Raw genomic sequence first — 7,545 nt, 5'->3', positions numbered from 1 at the left:
ACTACTGATATGGTCGTAGGTTGTCTTATTCAGAGCCACTAGATCATGCTTCACTGTTCATGAAATGCTGTGACCATAAAAGACTGAGAAAAGAATGTATATAGCACATGCATGTTAAGAAAGTGCCTATTTATTAACCCTATTCACTGAATCTGTTGACTACACTGCATGGTCATCAAACCATTGAAGAAATTTCCCTCCATGCAACATACAGTATGGTATGGATAGGTACTTCCCTTGCAAACCACATTACCATCTTTTGCAATGACATCACTTCAAATATTTGTTTATTTGAGGGCCCATTACAGGTTAGATCATAATGTCAAGCAATCACACGCCATATAATACATGCATATAGCAACATGTTATCATTGCCATTCCCTCACACACACTATGCACACAATAATACTGTTCACTTATATCTTAAAACCATTTAGTTAATGAGATTACATTTAACCACTACAAGAGTTACTTAATCACTAAGCATAAGAAGTAATAGTAAATCTGTTCATTCAAAGTACTGCACAATTGCAAATGCAGTTAAATGCCTACAGTAAATCAAATAGCCATAACACGGAATGTGATCAAAGGAATCAAATAAAACTTTGTCATATGATACACTGTTGTTTGTGCCAAATATGAAGAAATTTGAAAAAGAGAAGGCTAACATTTTAATTTCTCTGATGGAATGACCAAAATACTAGAATTTTTTTCCTGAGTTAATATCCTAATTTGCCCAATGTTGACAGAGGTGGTTTTACATAGTCCATAATATGAAGAAATATTTTGTGACAAACTATAAACCATATTGCAAGGGTCAGCCAAAAAAACCCCTTGGACTATATGCATAACTGAGCTACATACCATGCAGCATGCAAAACAACATTTTACACTAATCTTGTGATGAATTGAAGGTATAAAGCTTCATAATAGCATGCAGGTGGTGACGTAAAACAGTGAATTAATATGTCTGGCTTTATTGCGTACAGAAAAGTTTTCTTAACAGATAAGTTATTATGACCACAACAAGTTTTAAAATTGAACAGCTATATACTTTTACTATGTACAAGAAAACTTGTTAATGCATGATAATTAAATCAAAGACACTTGTGTATTCTATACATTTAATTAGCTACAATCACAAAGTATCTGTACATAAGTTGAAAACTTGTTATTATTATTATTAATACTGTGTAAACTCATGCAGAGTATACAACACAGATAATCATACAAATGAGTGCTATAACAAATAGTGTGCTAGTCTATCTTTAAATTCATCTAAATTGTTGATCATCACCAGTGACTCGGGGAGATTATTCCACATCTTGGTAGTTGAGGGTAGTTTGGAGTGTGCAAAGGTTTCAGTTCTGATGGAAGGGATGGTATAGCGGCAGGAGTGACCTCATGTGACTGAATTCAATGGTGTCAAGCTTATGGTGGTTTCAACAAAAGTCTTCTCAATTTTGTAAAACAATAATAGTTTAGGTAAGCTTGCCTGTTGCAGTCAACTCCAATAGAACATTTAAAATGATAAAATGATTTCACTAAAAACAGCAGTGTATGCCAGGGGTGGATTCAGGGTTTCACCGGCAATTTTCAAAGAAAAATTGGGTCAAACCTATACCTATCATCATGAACCACAATAGTGAGTTCATAATAGGCATGTTTTTTTTTGCAAAAATCCTAATAGAACGCACACCTAAAAACCACCTTGAAAAGCATCCTTCAACTCAAAACAACCCTCTGGTGGTTCTTTGCAATGAGTATAGGCCCACTAGTAAGTATCAAGTGAAAAGGAAACAGTAGAGTAGTGGTGGTAGTTATGAGACACTTAACTTCAAAACATTGAAATTACTTAAAACTGTAGCCCTGGTATTTCACACTACTATTACGGAAAAGTGTACCCATAAACTACATTACCCTAAAAATTCAAAAACATTCCTGTCTTGTGGTGGTCTTTATGATAATTTTTCTGGAACACTGTAGATGTGTGTATTATGAGACGCTGTGCTTGAAAGTTGACTATTTCATATTTAGTTACGGTGGATTTCATATGTAAAGGGTAGCAGGGACACTGTAGACAGTTTAAAAAGATTAGTTGACTTCATATGTCTACTTCACATCTTTGTACTCTTAACTACATAGTGAGTGAATCATCAACAGTATGCCAATATGATGTAGTAAATTTAAGGAGCTATATCATCCTATATGATTAGATTTGTGGTTGACTTATAATCACTATCTGTGATGATCTGAATAGGTACTATCTCTTTCAATGGCGGATCCAGGATGGGGCATTTGGGGCAAATGCCCCCCCCCCCCCCCTTCAAGAAATTGCATACAAGATCGAGATACTCTAATAGAGCAGTCGATTACTCTAATAAAGCAGTCACAATGTTCATGAGGCAGTGTAGCTTTCCTATGAAGCTATAAATAGGATTTTATTGTACATAACAGACGTGATATATTTGGTAAAGGATAACTACTATTATTGTTGCGACCTTTTTTTTTGTTTTGGTCTTCAACTGTTTTTCAGCAAGGTGCCCCCCCTCTTTCCAAACTCTGGATCCGCCCCTGTCTTTACTCCTAAATCTGCAGGATTTAACCCACTCAACTGGTTTTAAGTTATGTGACCCATATTACCCTCTGTCCCACAATGCCAACCCCTACTCTATGTGTATTTCAGACAAAACTGAAATATGCCCGATTGTTCATATTAGCTATTATATTATTTATTATTCTTTCACAGGCATAGCGAAGTTTACAAGGAGAATCCTGGGATAAAAAGTAGCAAGGCTTGCTGAATGGATCATTGTGCGTGTCCAAGACCTATACTTGATTTCGTTTTCGGATGGAAACCGGGCCGTTTCTTCTTGACAAAACGCCATTACACTCGAGAAGCCATACAAGATCGCGCTCAAAGTTAGGTTTTTTGATGTGCGCTGCTTGTGGCTAATAGAATCTGTCTTTATAAAACTCAGTATAGGCCAGGAAGCTTAATCTGGGCTGAAGACTTTGTTGCAAGGTGGTTTTTTCGCTCTGTGATTATTGTACGTGGGCGGGTTATCCGGATTAAATACTCTAATAGAGCAGTCATGTAAATACTCTAATAATGCAGTCAAGTGTCCTTGCACTGAATTTGACAGCTATTAAAGGCACCAGTGGTGTAAATTGTAGCTCATATTGGGAGACTCTCAGTATGTATGCACATTGTAATTTGATCAGTTTCATGTGTGTACTGAAACGTTGATGGCGTTACTATGCAGAATGCAAAATTACACTATTCACCACAGTCTTCATTATTAATCAACGAAATTCTACACATGATATTGTAGTCAATAGTATGAGAAGATATTGCTGAGGAGATGATATGTTCCAACAACTTGCAGCAAATACTAGTCAATGATATAGGTCTATAGTTTGATGGATTAGTACAAGGGCCTTTCTTGTATACTGGTGTTACATATGCCCTCTTCCAGTCTGAAGGGAGTCCACCCTGATGTATAATGCAGTCAAGTGTATAACAACAATCCTTGCACTGAATTTGACAGCTATTAAAGGCACCAGTAATGTAAATTGTAGCTCATATTAGGGGACTCTCACACATTGCAATTTGATGTGTGTACTGAAATGTTGACGGTGTTACTATGCAGAATGCAAAATTACACTATTCACAACAGTCTTCTTCATAATCCATTACTGGATTAATAAAAAGTACACAAACTAGATGAATAAAAAATTGGAAACTTTAAAATGGGAATAGGGACCACTGAAAAAAGCCACCAAACAAGAAGGGATTGCTGGGGTGGTAATGTAAACCACAAATCCCTATTTTGACTCTCTGTCAGTGGTAATGTAACCCTATTTTGACTCACTTCAAAATGGCAGAGCATGTAACTAAAGATTTATGACAGAGTCAAAATAGGGATTTGTGGTTTACATTACCACCCCAGCGATCCCTTCTTGTTTGATGGCTTTTTTCAGTGATCCCTATTCCCATTTTAAAATTTCCAATTTTTAATTCATCTAGAACTAGTTGCTTTTATGTACTCAGTAAACCACTTATCATTGTAAGGGCAGATTTAGGGGCTGCATGAGGTACCCCCCTCTCCAAAATTGGTTAATAGAAGCTACACTACAGGTGCAATTGCATCTAAAGCATACATGGGCAATGAAAAGATGGAAAGAGCAAGAAGGGAAGAGCTAATTTATTCTAGGGTCAAAATTTATATTTCAGCGGTAAACCTTAAGCTGCTAAAATCAAAAACTCTAATAAAGCAGTCAACTACTCTAATAGAACATTCATCACTAAAATCTCTTCTAATCTATAAGAAACGTGCAAGACTAGTATATGAGCTGAAATCAAACTGCCTCTTCTTTACCTGCACTGATATGCTACTGTTATACCAGACATCCTGACATAATTTGCCTTACTTTGGCCCCTTTTCTGTTACACCTTATCAGTCAGTAAGTTAAGTCACTAGGTCTAAGTCCTTGAAATTAGGTTAGGTAATCCTAAGGCTGCAGCACATGTTGCTGTCAAACCTTCAGTGCTGGTCACTGTAAAGCACTAATAAATAATAATAATAATAATAAGTTACTGCACTTGAAGCAAATGAAAAATGGAAATTGTAACAGAAAGGTTGTTACATGCTGAGAAAAAACAAAAAGAAAAAACAAATGCTAACCTCAGTTAGCAAAGGGCTTTAACAACTAAGTGTCAACATGAAAACTCTCAGATGTCACAAATGTGGTAAGCTTGGCCACATTAAGAAATTTCTTTAGAAATTACTCTGGTGATAAAACAAATTACAAGCCCAAGCAAAAGGCTAGTGCTGCTGAAAGTAACATGTTGAGAGCAGTTCTGACAGTGAGAGTGTTGGGTTAGTTGTACGACATGCCATGACAAGTTATTTTGGAAGAACAGCATGGATTGTAGATTCAAGTGCCACATGTGTAATGAGCAATCTGTTTTTGACAAGTATGAGAAGCTAAAGACTCCCTTGAAAGTCAAATTAAGAGATGGGTATGAAGTTGATGCAATCAGGCTGTTGCTCTCACAAGTCAGTTGCCTAGTGGAAAGCATAAGATAATTAATGTAATTTATGCAATGTTTTGCACATACTTAGTCTGTCTTGTAACTTACTGAGTATAACTGAGCATGGTATAAAACAGTTCAATTTGAAGGTACTACTTGCCGAATCCTTGATAGAAGCTAGCTTGTTGGTGTTGACATTAAGTCTGGGGATTTATTTTATTTGAGCTGTAACAAAACTGTTTTCAGTGCCAGTATGACAGACACTCAAACAGAACAATCAGCTGAGGATATATGGCACTGTAAATTTGGACATTTGGGGTCAAGAAATTTAGGGACACTAGTTATAGTTTTACCTACGACCCATCAAGAGATCTCACTTTCTGCCAACCATGTGTTGATGGTAAAATCCGTAAAAGCAATTTCCAACTACTGGAGGGAAGAAAAGCAGACAAGTTGCTTGAGTTTATTCACAGTGATGTTTGTGGCAAAGTTCAGATGTCATCTTTGAGTGGATGTCATTACTTTCCAAGGGCGGATTTAGGGGAGGTGCTTGGGGCGCTGAAGCCCCCCCTCCAAGATTTTACCATGTGCAAGCTAGGAAGCTTCTAGAAGTTGCAGTACAGATGCAATTGTATCTGATACGCATGCATGGGCAATGAAAGATGGAAAGAGAAGGGAGAATGGCTAATCTTTTCTTAGAATTACTAAGAGGAGTTCAAATTATACTATTGGTGTGAGACATAACCTAAAAGTTGCTAAAAAGCGAAATACTCTAATAGAACAGTCAACTACTCTAATAGAACATCCATCATAGTGTTGTTGTTTTTTCAAGAAGTTGCTAGTGTGTTTTCTTGGCCTGTGCACTGCTATCTTACCATTGCTCCAAACATCCTGCCATATAATGATCGTTTTCTGAGAACAACTTCTGTCAAATGGTTTAAAATTATAGTGGGTATTTTCAGTTGTTGCTACAAACTTGATGCTTGGGTTGACATGCTTAAGTAAAACAGTTAATTTCTTAGTATGTACACAGTTAATAAGGCTGTAACATCTGAGAACTGTTTGTTTTCGCTTTATCAGTACCAAAGTTCCATGCTGCATTTACCTGAATCTATAGCCGTCAATTGAAGCTAATGAAATTTAATGTCATACAGGGTTTGCACTCAACCTATAAGCTCAAATAATACTGCAGCATTTATGCTGTCATGTTATAAGGGGGTTAGTTGTGGCCAAATGTTAGTTGTATATGTAAGTGACTTTGGACTCGTGTTGTAAAAAATTTATGTGATGATGGGGCCATAGTTGTAAAAAGTCAGATTGAAATAGCAACAGAACAGTCTGTGGCTATACTCTTGTGAGGGCATGACCAAAGAAAGAGCATGCTCCACATGCTGAGGAAGTGTGATTATAAAGGTGTGTTCCAACACAATTTATACAGTGGTAGGCTAAAAAAGTGGTAACTATAATGATACAATTAGCACAGTGTCCGAAGCACATGCACCTCTTGTAAAATCCTAGATCCGATTCAGACCCCAGGCCCTACAGTAGGTTGTAGTTGGCAACCAAAATACCTGATTTTGGTGCAATCAAGAATATGAATGTTAATACAATATAATTTACAAAAATTTTATGGAACATTTATCACTCTATCTAAATACATTCAGTAAATAATTCCTCTTACCTAGTCATTGACCACTTTTTACAATAGTCAGTGTAGAGAAAAGGGCAGCCAAATGGCTAGCCAGCTAAAATTAATGAAATGTTAGTCATTTCACAACGACTTCTAAGACAGTGCTTTTTAATGTATTTGGCGAAGTGGTGAAGAATGTGTGAAATTCCCAGTACCTATTACTGTATCTATACATTTGATTTCCAAATATTATACTATATAGTCATACACTATCCATGTTTTTAATTGCAGAAACTGTACAGTTCTGCAGCTGTGATGCATGGGCCAGAATTAGACACACAATATCATTTACTATAAATGGTTTAGTCACACAGTGAATCTAGAGATCATTTAAGCCAACCAATACAATTCGTGGTCACAAATATAGAGTGATACTTAAAAATTGCAAATTTATTCTGAGCATGCAGTGAGCACTATAATTAAAGAATGTTTGGTATGCAATACTCTGTTGAGCATGGAGAATCCATAGGCTTATTGCATGCTAATAATTATGTGTGATCTCATATCCAGCAAATCATGTCTTTAATCACGTAGCTACAACTGCAATGTCACAGTGGCTTTGACACTGACTGCCAGTGTCAATTACTTTTCCTTTTTCATGTATGGAGTGTTGTCATTGATGATACAGTAATATATGGTATGTACTTGTCAATGGATTCATTAACCATCAGGCCACATCTATGGGTTTAGGGGTTAGTTCACAACTTGCAATGTGTGACATAAGCAGACATCTGCAGGTGTTTAGTTGGCGGGGAGTGAAGTTGCTTAGTCAATTTTCAGTACACAGTATCAGCAAACTGTTCGCCAAGCAATGTCA

Source organism: Dysidea avara, chromosome 10 (assembly GCF_963678975.1).
Source record: "Dysidea avara chromosome 10, odDysAvar1.4, whole genome shotgun sequence".
In the NCBI taxonomy this organism is placed as follows: domain Eukaryota; kingdom Metazoa; phylum Porifera; class Demospongiae; order Dictyoceratida; family Dysideidae; genus Dysidea; species Dysidea avara.
Note: the sequence above shows the minus strand (reverse complement) of the source record.